The sequence below is a fragment of the Toxorhynchites rutilus genome, chromosome 2 (genome assembly GCF_029784135.1).
Source record: "Toxorhynchites rutilus septentrionalis strain SRP chromosome 2, ASM2978413v1, whole genome shotgun sequence".
NCBI classification, from domain to species: Eukaryota; Metazoa; Arthropoda; class Insecta; order Diptera; family Culicidae; genus Toxorhynchites; species Toxorhynchites rutilus.
In genome coordinates this window covers 322,820,574-322,835,033 of record NC_073745.1, presented here as the reverse complement: position 1 = coordinate 322,835,033, position 14,460 = coordinate 322,820,574, and the positions used below count along the sequence as shown (strand labels likewise).

The 14,460-nt window shown below is 39.5% G+C and overlaps 1 protein-coding gene across 6 annotated transcripts in view; it reads right to left on the bottom strand.

Moving 5' to 3' along the window:
- LOC129764388 (calmodulin-binding transcription activator 1) overlaps positions 1–795 on the bottom strand; it is a 675,564-nt gene extending 674,769 nt beyond the window's left edge. For all 6 annotated transcript variants that reach the window (XM_055763402.1, XM_055763405.1, XM_055763406.1 and 3 more), the window contains exon 1: positions 374–795. The gene's annotated coding sequence lies outside the window, so the exon portion shown is untranslated. The remainder of the gene's footprint in view (positions 1–373) is intronic.
- Between the last annotated feature and the right edge of the window lie 13,665 nt (positions 796–14,460).

Sequence of the window (14,460 nt, the reverse complement as noted above, 5' to 3'; positions counted from 1 at the left end):
TTACTCTCAAATTGATACAATTCTTAAGATGTCAAGCAAAAATGGTAACATAATTATGACATGCTTCAGTCATCATAACATTACTCCCACACCACTGCTCATAAAGAAAGTGAAAAACCACGGCAAACTTTCATCAAAACAGGTTCAAACTCCCAAAAAATCTACAACTCGACTCCCACACGCACATGTACACACACCCACCCAACATAAATGTCCCTTTATGCTCGAACCAACAAGAGTCACGTTCCGGCGAGCGAGTTCCCTCGAGTTTCCTTCAATTACTTTTCGTGTTTCACCACCCACTTCAATCTCGCATGATACGACCCATTAGATCACATTTTCCGATGAGTCCCTCTTTCTCTCTCGCACTTACCATTCGCTGTATAACTCACTTCCGATTTTCCCTCTCTGTCCGAACACACAAATAGAGCTCCTCACATACTCTCGCGCTGTGAAGGAAAAACGCCACTGGCGAAGGGAAGAAAAATGATTGCAATGTTTTTCACTTTGGACCAATTGCGAAATCGCCCGAAACTTTCACACGCAACGCAAATATATTCCACGACGGGATGGCTAGGTCCCTCCCGGAACGACGGGCACTCGCGCGATGGAACCAACCCCAAAGTATATACACTTCGCGATTCTGGGCTCGTTATGGCTCCTGCCGATAAACACAGCCGCTGCTATGTGCGCCTCCACCAGTGTGCAAATTTGGCGTTTCAGCGAGCAAAAGGAAAAACTCCTCCCGTGTTCACTGTAAAGCTATTTTTCTTCCACACTTCTCACCAACGTGTGTGTTGGCCTACGCACCACCTTCAGTCAGTCAGTCAGTGTGCATGTGGGAACGGGAACAAAGGAGAGAGTAAACAACAACAAACGCTGCCAGAAAGAAACGGGCGATGGGTGGCTTTGTTTTGACGTCCACATGCGAGCAGTGAGAGAAGATGAATGAAGGAATCGGGTTCTCGGTGAGATTGAAAATAGGGCTATAAAATGAGCCGCTTCGAGTTAGCTTTGTGATATTCGTTTTTAATTAACATTGTCACAAATACGACCTGTCATTTCAAAGCAAGATAAATTTGTTTAACAATTTTCATGGAAATATACAAGAAATCAGTAGATGTTTTATTGACGTCTCGTCTATTATATCGCTAAACAGTGGCAGTATCCCCGAGATCGAAGATGGGTTTGTAAACTAGTTAAAGTAAAACCTTCATACAGGGAAATGCAACAAAAAGTTGAGGATTATGAACACGAGTTACATTTTTTTTCAATAAAATTAATCGATGAAAATTAACTAATTCGTATTAGGGATTGTTAAACGGTTTTACCGGTAATACCGGGTAATTTTTCAATCACCAATTACCGCTAATTTTACAATTACCGTTCTGATCTTTTTTCGCTCAACTACCCAACACCGCCTCAAGGCAGGTTATAGTTTTTACCGAAAAACTGGAATTTTTGTTACCATAATAACAAAAATTGATTTTTTTTATCCCTTTTGTTCATTTTAGACTCATCAGCATTTTAGCTGTAACAGAGCCGAATTTTAATCGTGTACATGTCACATGTTTATAATATCTATAATTAGCACATTACTCAGTTGCCATTTTTTCGCCGTTAGAATATTCCCTTCTATACCATTGCATAGCATATGGTACACATTTACACAGTAACCATTTAGGCGTGAGAGTTTTCCTTCTGTTCTTCCATTATCCAATTAGACCGCACAGCGGAGACAGTTGATTGATCATTGTTGAGTTATTTATAGAACAGCAGCCCGATGTGTCTTACAGAGCACAGCAGTTGTATGGATGAATCGATCTTATTTCGACCGTGGATCGATCTCCATCGCTGATGAGATGCTGCCATACAAATGAAACACAAAAATCTAAATTTCTCGAGAATTAATCAAGCAAATGACACGAAATTTGCCGTGTGGAGGTTTTAGGGTGCAATAAATGATTCTATGGTGGTTAGGTACCCCTCCCCCTCTAAGGGGAGGCTGCCATACAAATGAAACATAAAAATCTAAATTTCTCCAGAATTAATCAAGCAAATTAAACGAAATTTGCCGTGTGGAGGTTTTAGGGTGCAATAAATGATTCTATGCTGATTAGATACTCCAGCCCCCTCCCCTCTTAGAGGGGGCTGCCATACAAATGAAACACAAATATCTGCATTACTCGAGAATTAATCAAGCGAATGAAACCAAATTAGGCATATGGAGGTTTAAGGGTGCAGTAATTGATTCTATGGTGGTTAGACACTTCAGCTTCCCCCCAATCTAAGAGGGGGCTGCCATACAAATGAAAAGAGGGGGCTGCCTTACAAATGAAACACAAATTTCTGCATTACCCGAGAATAAATCAAGCAAATAAAACCAAATTTGGCATGTGATAGTTTTAAGGTGCAATAAATGTTTACACGGTAGTGAGACACTCCACCCCCCTCTCTAAGGAGGATCAATCGCATAAAATATCAATCAAAATATCGATCATATATATCTAAAATCGCATAAAATGCAAAAACACGATTTTCCATGTCATCGATGGATTGAGTGGTAACGTTGTCGTATCAAATCGCATATCAGTCCAAAAAGCATCGCATATCGTTATATACGGCTTTATATGCGTACAAAATATGGCATATACGTATATCGCCTCCACTTTTGTGTGTATATGCTAGTTATCTGCATCATATATCATACAAATGTGTCTTGGTTGTATGTATATCGCCTCCAATTATAGCTATTCATACGACTTAATGTTTGCTGGGAGTGGTAACGTTGTCGTGTCAAATCGCATATCATTCCAAAAAGCATCGCATATCGTTATATACGGCTTTATATGCGTACAAAATATGGCATATATGTATATCGCCTCTAATTATAGCTATTCATACGACTTAATGTTTGCTGGGAAGTGTGTTAGCCCACCCAATTTGTCAGAAAAAGCATGTGCAGTCAAGAAGTTTTTTCTAAGCACGTGGCAAATTAATTTTCAGTGATTCATCACAGTTTTACATTGAGTTTTCGTTTACGTTCGATTACGTTTGAAGTGAAACCCCAAATGGCGACGGTAGCAACACGTAAGTATAATCCGTTTCCTTAACTATTATTGGGACATGCCGCAATCACTGTGAAAATAAACACTTCTTTGTTAAGGTAGTTTTGTTCCTTAAGAAAAAAAAAGATACTAATATTTCAAATCCTTCGGCAGAAAAAGTTCCGCGGAGTTCCGCTCAAAAACACCCCTCAACTTTTCAGTCATTATACCCTTGCTATTCTGCAAGTGATTCTTGTTGCTCAAGTCTGCTCTTCTGACCACAGTTTACGTTTTTTAGATGATATTTCTACAATTAAGAATAAGCAAATTTTCGAACAATGGCTCCTAGTTGACCCCTCCCAAAGAAAAGATCGTTTGTTCACCTTTTTGTTGAGTTTTTATGATACGGATGATTTCTCTAAAGAATTTAAAGAAGAGCTTTTGAAATTTTGCAAAGTTTATTGCTAAATAATTAACCAGAGATGGTCGAAATGCTGCAGATTATATTCAAAATTCGTAAAGCAAAATTCTGACTGGTTGTCAAAACCAGTTAAGCTTCCGGCATATCAGAAAGGTAAGACTAAAGACGATTTGCAGTCTGTTCCTCAAATTGGTAAAGGAAGACCTCAGAAATCGTTTAACGAATGTTCGAAGAAGACAAAAAGGCGACGTGTTGAAGATCTTGTTAATAACAATGCACCTAAAAAGCTTGCATTCGCTGTCAATGTATCAAACTGTTCGAAGGGAAATCAGGAGAAAACACTGACGGCGGCACAAGCACTGGCTCTATATGTTGATTTAAATCTCTCTGAAAAAAGTACAATGTACTTTGGAGTACCTTGAATGAAATACATCCAAATTTGCTACCAAGTCTTTATGCATTGAAACAAGAAAAAGCAAAAATAACGGCAGTTCAGGGCATATTGTATACGAGCAAAAGTTTACGGAAGCAGGAAGTTCAGACGAAAGTTTGTTAGTCGTTGCACTGGTTCCCTTCAAACTGATCGATTCCGCAAATAACGCTATCATCTGGATGAATCCTCGGCCAAGTTCAACATCGTACTGTAGACCGCTTAAATTTGCGTTCACGAAGACTCACAAGCTATTCTTGGCATTCAGTCAGAAATGGAGAATAAAATTAAAGCGTTAGAGATTTTCATCATCAACAACGATAGCGCTCAGATCGTTGTAAGTTTTGGATTCCACCTTATTATGATAGATGGAAAGGTGGCAAATGTGATTTCCGGAAATAAAGCTTCTGCAAAAGAGATGAATACATCGAAGGCTGTTGAGACAGTACCAAATACCGAAACTTACAAGCTAGGCCTGTCACCACTGCATTGCAAGATAAAATGTTTTGAATGCGTAATTCACATTGGTTACAGGTTAGCATTATAGAATGTTTAACAGTGTATAAATAATAACTATCATTCATTTCAATAGATTGCCATTAAAATCCTGGCAAGTGAAAACTGCTGAACAAAAGCAAGAGTATGAAAGCAGGAAGCGAGAAATTCAAGAAGCGTTCGAGTCAAGGATGGCTCTAGTGGTCGACAAGCCGAAACCGGGGTATGGTTCAAGAAATAACAGGAGTAAGTGTGGAGCTGATAACGAATTTCGCTACAATTCTCCCTATAATATCGTCGGGGCGAAAAATTGAAATGTCCAAATACCAGAAACTATTGTCGGATACAAGAGATCTCTACATAAGCCTGTACGGATGGTATTTTATGCCTGTAACTTGCATAAGTTATTGGTACACAGTTCAGACATTATGGAAGCATTTGATTTGCCTATTGGCCAGTTATCGGAAGAGCCTTTAGAAGCTACACACAGGCTGATCAGGGAGAATAGGTTGAAGCATACAAGGAAAGCATCAAGAATTTACAGTAATAAGGACTTGATGAACTATATGCAGCTTTCTTCTGACCCTTCCATAACAGGGAAGAGAAAAACTATAGCGAATAATCATCACATGGATGTCAATGATATTTCTTCTTTTTTTGCTGATACAGTTGCATTTGATTCTGTTTATCATTTTAATGAAACTGAATAATTTACAAAACAATCGAAATATGTAAGAAAAGAAATAAGACATAAGCTTTCTCATCACATTAATTAAAAGAGATGTACTTATTCATAAACTAACAAATATTACAAAATAGTGAAAAAAATAATTTACCTTTAAAAAAAAATCCATAATAATAAATAGTGTAGAGTTTATCCTGCTATACAATACATGTATGGAATGTAAAAATTAAATGTGACCCTAGAATAGAAAACATTTGAAAATTGATAAATCACCACAGTGGCGTTTGCGTAACTTTGCCATCGGATGAAAAATAAAAGTATATATTATTTGTGTATTATCCAAACAGGAGAGATATTCCGGAAAGCATTTCATTTCTTCATAACATTATTAATTTGGCGTTTAAGATACTTTTGCGATTATGTACAAAACGTTAGTCTTTTATGCAAACATAATCGTATAAAGCATTAATCTTTTATGCAAAGAGTAAGAATATATAAATCAAACATTGCCCTAGAGTAAAATGTATTTAATTGCTAAAAATGAAGCATTAGTAACTTAGACAAAAAAAGGTATAAAAAAATGAAAAATCACCACGGTGGCGTTTAGGTCACTGTGTCGTCGGATGAGATATAAAAGATTGTGTATTATTAGCCTTTCATCTAAACAGGAAAAGAATTCCAGAGAACAATTCAATTTTATGTCACTAATAATATACTATACACTATTAATTTGGCGCTTAAGACACTTTTGCGATTACGAAAATATATAAGTATTTAATGCAAATAGTAAATTTCATCATAACTAACATTTTCCCCATTATACCTATCCGGAAAAATGTCTATAAGGGTTGTTTTGACTTTTGTCCCGCATCCCCATATATTCAACGCACTGTGCGACGTGGACATAATCGAAATAACACATGCGACGGTAGCCGACTTGTATACCCGACTGAAACATGAAGCAGGGCTTCTTGGGATTGGGATCAATGCGTCTAAGACTAAATACATGCTAGCAGGAGGGACAGATTGCAAATGAATTTTTCTTGGTTGTGTGATCGACGGCGACGACATCGAGGTAGTAAATGAATTTATCTACCTTGGCTCGTTGATAACAACTGACAACAACAACAGCCGTGAAAATCCTTATAATCCAACAAACTCCGACCCCGTACGAAGTGTACCATGTATAAATACCTAATTCGACCGGTTGCTCTCTATGGGCACGAAGCATGGACGATGCTTGAAGAGGACTCACAAGCACTTGGTGTTTTCGAACGCCGAGTGCTCAGAACAATATACGGTAATGTGCAGGAAAACGGAGTATGGAAAAGGAGAATGAACTACGAACTGGCGCAACTCTACGGCGAACCCAGCATCCAGAAAGTCGCCAAGTCTCAACGAGTGCGATGAGCAGGGCATGTTGTAAGATTGCCGGACAGCAGCCCTGCAAAGGTGGTGCTACTGGCGTAACAATAGGGCTCTCGCTACACATACATGCAGAGCATCTGTTGGGCAAACATCATTTGTTACATTCGTAGCTTCTATGCAGCAGAGGCGGTTTCATTATCAATCGACGTTCTTGTAGATGAATTAAATATAGTTGCGATCTTTCTATTAGCGCGAAATATTTCATAGAGCTCACCTGAACTTTGTGCAACAGTTAGGCTGATTACACATTATCCGGTTTCTGCCGGACCGGTTTGAAACCCAAATGGCAAATTTCGACCGGACCAACCTCTTTATGGCGCCGTGATGCAGCCGTCTACTGCGACTGCAATGTCCGGTGACCGGACAAGCATTATACGCGATGACAGTAGCACTGTGTCGACGTCTGGTGGAGACTTCGGTTTGGGAAAGCAAATCATTCTCTATAAGCTTAGCAGATCTTAAGACAGTTTTGAGTTGTTTAAAATTTTAATGAAAACTACTTTATGTTATTTGATTACTTAAAACCCGTAGTACTGATTCTTACTTAACCATTTTTGTATAATTTTCTTGATATTTTCACTAAAACTCATCATTGTAATATAAAATCATTATCAAACACAATTCTTGTTCAGGGGGTTTCACTCACTTGCAAAAGAATGTGTAACTCTATTGCATTAAGAACATATTTTATAGGAAAATGTTAATTTTCATTCATAATTTTTATTTTTAAATGTGTGTTAACTGCACCCGAAAATCAATTTTCACTATCATTTCCCAAAAGCGGAGCACGAAGCTCCACGCGAATTGACAGTTGTTTTTCATGTCTGTTAGTATTAGTACAATTCAGGCAATTTTTCGCCCCATATATTAGTATGTGTGTGCCGTTTGACGTTTGTTTGTTGATTTTGGAATCAATCAGAATTTGCAAGTGATATGGACACTGAAATTTTTGTTTCGCTTCTTTATTTAACTGCAGTGGAACATGTTCAGTGACGAAAGTTTCTGCTCAAAGCGAAGCAATGATCACAGGCGCACGAGGTCGTCTGGAGTGTTTTGCCATGGATTGTGTTCAACGGTGTGTAGATTGATCGATTAATTTGTCTTTTGACAAATTAATCGAGCTCCTCAATTAACTTCTGTTTTTGTTTAGCTCACATACAACTTTCCTCATTTGAAATCGCTACTGTACTAGATCGAGGGTGTTAAACAAATGTTCAACTGGTTCATCAAGGGGTAGATTTTGAGTGACTTCATCCAGCTGAATGTGAAGGTGAGTTATTGTTAATTTGAACACACCAAAATTGAAGGCAGACAATCGGATATCCCTGTCCGGGATATCTTATGTAGCCGTGATCCTGATCTTCTGCTTCATCTATACCTGTTCCTCAGAAACGCCGATGTCAACGTTTAATGATGTTTCCTTCGTTGTGTCCCTGTTTCATATCCCTCCTATCCGATCTATAAACTTCTACTTAGTCGCGGCAATACATACACACACTCTTTACAGATACACGGGCCAAAGGTTGTGCAGTCCACTGATCATTCAACAAGAGCCAAAGGTTGTACCGCTCATGACAACTCTACACGAGCTGATGTTTGCGCCGGCTAGTGACCATTCTATCCTGGATTCCTCGAGTCGAGAAGACGCACCACGCTAGATATGGGGTACAGACTAGGGAGGCGTTGCTGATTAATGGTCAGCTGCATCCCAATAGGAAGTATCCCGTGTCGGGCACAGGTACAGAGCATTGGAGACAGCAACATCACAATTACGAAAACATTTGTAATACTAACCTCGAGCCATGGACAAAAACAGGTGGTAGTCACTTGGTGCAAGGTCCGGACTATACGGCGAATGCAAAAGAACCTCCCATCCGAGCTCCCGGAGCTTCTGGCGCGTCACCAAAGAAGTGTGTGGCCTGGCGTTGTCCTGATGGAAGACAATGCGGCCTCTGTTTATCAAAGATGGCCTCTTCTTCATGAGTGCTACCCTCAAGCGGTCCAGTTGTTGGCAGTACAGGTCCGAATTGAGCGTTTGGCCATAGGGAAGCAGCTCATAATAGATTATTCCTTGACAATCCCACCAAACACACAGCAGAACCTTCCTGGCCGTTAATGAGGGCTTGGCCACCGTCTGAGCCGTTTCAGCGGGCTTCGACCACGACCGTTTGCGCTTCACGTTGTCGTAAGTGACCCACTTTTCATCGCCAGTTGCCATCCGCTTCAGAAACGGGTCGATTTTGTTGCGATTCAGCAGCGATTCACATGCGTCGATACGGTCAAAGATTGTTTTTTGCGTCAACGTGTGTGGAACCCATACATCGAGCTTCTTTGTGAATCCCAGCTTCTTGAAATGGTTAATAACGGTTTGATGACTTATCCCCAGCTCTTGGCCGATGCTACGGCTGCTACTATGCCGGTCTTTCTCGGCTAATTCAGCGATTTTGTCGCAATTTTCGACGACAGGCCTTCCGGAGCGTGGCGCATCTTCGACGACCTCTTCACCAGAACGAAAACGTTGAAACCATCGTTGTGCGGTGGAAATGGAAACTGTATCGGCTCCATAAACTGCACAAATTTTATTGGCATCTTGAGATGCATTTTTGCCTTTGTCATAGTAGTACTGTAAAATATGTCGGATTTTCTCTTTATTTTGCTCCATATTTGCGACACTATAACTCACGAACGACTTAACCAAACAAAACACTGTCAAGGACTATATTATAGCGCGCAAAAATAGCTTTCCAACAAGCTATAGTATGACTCGATACAATGAATACAACTAGAACTACGCGCTTACAACGACACCTCGCGGAAATACCGCAGGACTTTTTTGACAGCCTAATATTACTAACATAGTTATAAGGCAAACATTGTCGAAATATTGAACACCCGGCCCCGTCAGGTTGACGCCATATGAGCCTTAATAAAAAAATATATTTTGGATAAAAAAAAATTGTTCTCTCATCTAGTATTCTCATTTGGTATTCCATACAGTTCGACCTGACCCGGAACACGATCGACGATAAGGTGGCCGCGACTCGGCTCGAGAAACTTAAGCCCGAACTGTCCGATCTGTGCTCGGTGATCAAGATGTTCCCCTCCCCGACGCTGAGGCATCGGCTCTGTCAGGACGAAATCACCCAGCTGTTGGCATATCTGATTCGGTCATTCGTCGCCCAGGATCCGCGTATTAATAGCCGTGCATTGATGCGAAATACGTTAGAGAAGCTGCCCTGCCCCAGGAGTACGTCCTCGAGGAATTGCAGCTGAGTGTGTTTCTGAACAAGGATCTGCGGAAGCAGCAATGAGATAGTGTTTGAAGGAAAAGTATGATGTAATTTTAATCGCAAAGATAATACTGCAATGGTGAAATAAAAAAAACACTCTAGAATGATTTTTTGCAAATTTCAAGATAATTACAGAAAGTAAACACATAATACATATAAATAAGTAGTTCCCCTAGCTTGTTACGAAATATTATTATTATTGGTTCATAAAATTGTACCCTTGCCCTGCTAACCGTGTTGCTGAGACTGTTGAAAAAATATGTGGCAACAGAGCGTGTGGAATGAATCATACACAGTAACTGGACAAAAGTTAGTTTTTGTAATACTGTTGATGACGGCCGAGTTTTTTGTCCAGTAAGTTTTTCATGTTCATTTACCATTGCAAATTTACATTGCCGTCGTTGTGGGAACCGTTGTAGAACCATATGCGCCTAAGATGAAAATTTGTGCTCTGCGAATTACGGAAAAGGTTTGCGAACGTATTCTGAAATGGGTCGTATGTACTCTCCAAGGGACGTACATATGAGCAGGCTCGTGGTTGCCGCAGCAGCTGTGGTTTCACGATTTTCCATATGTAATATTGTTCATGACCCATCCCCAAAATCACCATCAAAAGGCACATCATGAGAGGGTGAATGTCCTAATCAGAAATAATAGTAGGAATTCAATAAACACGGGCTCGATCAGCTCGGTGCAGCTATACCACAGGCAACAAGAACAATTGAGCGAATTGGGCCAGCCACCCAACAGCAATCAGCTGCATGTAGCAGGAATATTCGCAGGGACGTTTATCTGTCAATTCACTATATAAATAAATGCATGTATGTGTATGTGAGAGATGTACGGTTTTGTGGAGTGCGAGGTCTCTTTCACATTGTTATCCGGTTATCCGTCCAAACCCAGCGGCGTTTTTTGAAACCGGTCCGGCAGAAACCGGATAATGTGTAATCGGCCTTAGGCAAGCTATTTACCGAACAAGAGCTTTTGTGTGACGCATATTGCTTAACTTACTAGCACCTATTTCGCGATGTTCATTGAGCGACTCTCCCACTAGATTTGAATCGAAAAAATAACAGGAAAGGATTATCAGCATGTTCGGACCTAGATTCAAGACACAGAGGCTCGAGCTCACGTTCAAATGCTTCCTTGTATTTTCCATGAATTAGCCCATTGATAAATTTTCTTCGTTTCCGATCAATTTTCTTATAACCATATTTCATTTTTCCGCAGAGCATTCTGGTACCCGAAAATCATATATTTGAAGAAGAGGGTATGATATGTTTTCTTCGTCTTTATTATGTTTTAATAGTCATCTTATTCAGCCTCCTCAAAATAGAGTTATTTTTGATACTCCAACAAAAATAACGAAATTCGAATTTTTCACTGTTATTAATTAAAAGTAAGCAACTGAATATAATTTATGGAAGTATAAAGAGCTATAAATTAACATAAAAACGTATTAATCGATTGTGGTTTCATTGGAGTAAGAATCAGAATATAGCATAACTGCATGCTCGAAACAAACATATTTTCTACATTTCATGCAGTTGATGCGAGTTTTTCGGGTCTTTTATCGAAGAGAAGAATATATAACGACCTCCTAGATGGGGCATAAAAAGATATAAACGAATTTCTAGGAATTTCCTTTTCTTTTTCTTGTTTTCTTGTGGATATTGTCCATTATAAGAAAAATATCCCCGAAACTGTAACTGTTAAAAATTATAATAAGGTACCAATTAGTTCATAGTTTACTGTTCACAATTCTTCCACAAGTGAAATTCTTTCACAAATGTGTGAATGTATGACCATCATATTTAGCGAATGAACTATACGAAAGTCAAATATTTATATTTTGCTTTTGAACGTATGAATCTAAAGACGAATATATCGACGAATAGTTACAAAAAGGACTGAAATCAAATAAGAATAGTCCGGTAATAATCTTATGCATTATATTCAATAAATATTCCACGCCACTAACATTAATCTATACATTTCATTCAACAATATTCCAGAATATGAAAAAAGGCACTTGTCCAAAAAAGTTACTCCTATACCCGCGTCGGTATGTCAGACCGAAAATGTTAAAAAAGTGGCACACGTCCCCTTTGTACCAACACATGCGATACGCTAAATGATGACGAACGACGAATAACGAAGCTAGAGAGAATCGCAAAGTCGTAGTGTTGATATTTTCTGAGAAATGAACGAATTATTGATTTCTCGGTCTGACAGACCAATGCGCGAGTATAGGAGTGTTAAGGATATCTGCACACCAATATTCATTATAGTTTATTTCTTCGCAAGACCAGCGTTTCAGGTCAAAAAGCACAAAGCCTGAATGGGAGCATTTGCATTGTTTCTGTGAAACTTTTTGAATAATCAATCTGCTTCCTTTGATATGGATCATAGCCATAACAGAAATTTCTATTTTCTCCGTGCATATGGCTTTGGCGCTAAAAGTAAATATTTTTATGTAAAGAGACATATATTCGCATGTTATCAATATAGTGTAGCGCGTAATTTCTATAACTATTTCGCTAAAATAATTATTTAAACAAAGCTCAATCTTGTCGATCCATATAAATCCTAAGCATCGATCTATTTTGCCTGCCCAACAGATCACTAATACATATGCACGCTGCAAGCGCCCTATGGCGTGAATCAGATCTAATCTCTGTCGGTCCATTATTTTAGCGCCTTTTATCTACAAGTCCCGCATCGCAAAATGTTTGTCTTGATATGAGACTCTTAAAGACGCCCGAAGACATGTTTCATGTAGAACGTAGAATAATATTAGCAGTGGAACAGCCAAAAGCAAACGATTGCATTTTCTAATACTAATTTGGCTTCCAACCTAGCACAATCAGTTACAATTGACTAAATTATTAATGTCTAAGTTTAAAAATAAGCATGTTGATACAACAGTGTTTGTTTTTTTATGGAGCAACATGATTTTTGGCACACTGAACATTCGCTGGATCGAACATTCGAACAGATCGATATTCCATCAGCAAGTGGGTCGAGCCAATTCAAAAAATAAAAGCTGAACATAAAAGACTAACGGTGGTATAGTAATAATATTATTCCTTTTTCATTACTTTGTAAGTGTAATGTATACCAAATGACGAGCTAATTGAACCTCCGGCTGCTCTTCTCAAAATCGACCGCCATCATAATCCGTTCGTTCTTCGAATTGACGTGAACGATTTGTATCTGCATTCAAATAGTGTCGATAGTTTTGATTCTCGACGATGCAATTTTTATGAATTGAATAACGCGATCATGGACATCAATTGGGCTGAGATATTCCGCGGAAAAGACACGAATGAAACGGTACGTATACTTTATGAGAAGTTGTACAGCACTCTGGAGCGATGTGTTCCGCGTAGAAGATGTCGAAATTATTGCTTCCGACAACCCTGGTGGACACCTGAGTTACAACATCTCCGAAACATCGTTCGTGAAGCACGCAAGAAATATTTTAAAGCTAGAACTGCCGGAAACCATACCAAGTTACAGTCTTTAGAAACACAGTAAACAAACCACCAGTACGTAGCTTTTCGTAGCTACATCGAATATTTGCAGCAGAGTGCGAGACAAAATCTGTTATCCTTTTGGTCGTTTATACGTAGTCCCAAGCAACCTAATCGAATTCCTGTCGAGATGACATTTATAAACTCGCCTATCTCTTCACCTCGCGAGCTAGCAGACAGTTTTGCTGAATTCTTCGATAATGTTTCGCCAACATTCTCCCCTGATAGTGTAAGAACCTGCCCTGCGTATAATCTGAGTTGTCCGCTTCCAGTTTGAGCCAAAACGAAATATCTGTAGCCCTGAGTAAGTTGGAAGTTTCGAAAGGGCCCGGCACGGACAATATATCGCCACTGTTTTTGAGAGAATGTGCCGATTCACTGCTGATGCCACTGACGATAATTTTTAACAGGTCGCTCAGTGAAGGCGTATTTCCGGATACCTGGAAGCTGGCCTCGATAACTCCGATCATTAAAGCTGGCAACAATCATGCTGTTGAGAATTACAGAGGTGTCTCGATTTTATGTTCTCTGTCGATTTTATGTTCGAGCATTTGGTTCACGATGCTCTGTATCCCGCTTCCCGACCATTGATATCGGAGCTCCAACATGGTTTCGTAAAGAAGCGATCCGCTACTACCAACCTGATGTCCTACATGAGTTTCCTGTGTTCGACAATTGAGAAGCGACACCAGATTGATGCGATATACTTCCACTTCTCTAAGGCGTTCGACAAGGTACCTCTGGACTTGGCAATTACTAAATACAAATTTCTTGGCTTCCCTGATTGGATCACCGAATGGCTACGCTCGTATCTATCTGACCGGAGAGCGTTTGTCAAACTGAACGGATTTCACTCACGTGTTTTCTCCATCACGTCAGGCGTTCCTCAAGGTAGCGTTCTTGGACCGCTGATATTCATTTTTGACGTAGGACTACGTCTTTCATTTCTATACCGGGGTGTAAAATCAAAGTTTCGAAAACGAAAGCGTTACGCCGGAGACCGAGATTGTGAGCGTTAATAGCTCCTAAACAACTGAACGAAATGGTATGATAAACACTTCATTCGAAAGATAAAATATCTACGCGTTCTATACTTGTTACTTTTTGATCCAAAAACTTGTTTCAATA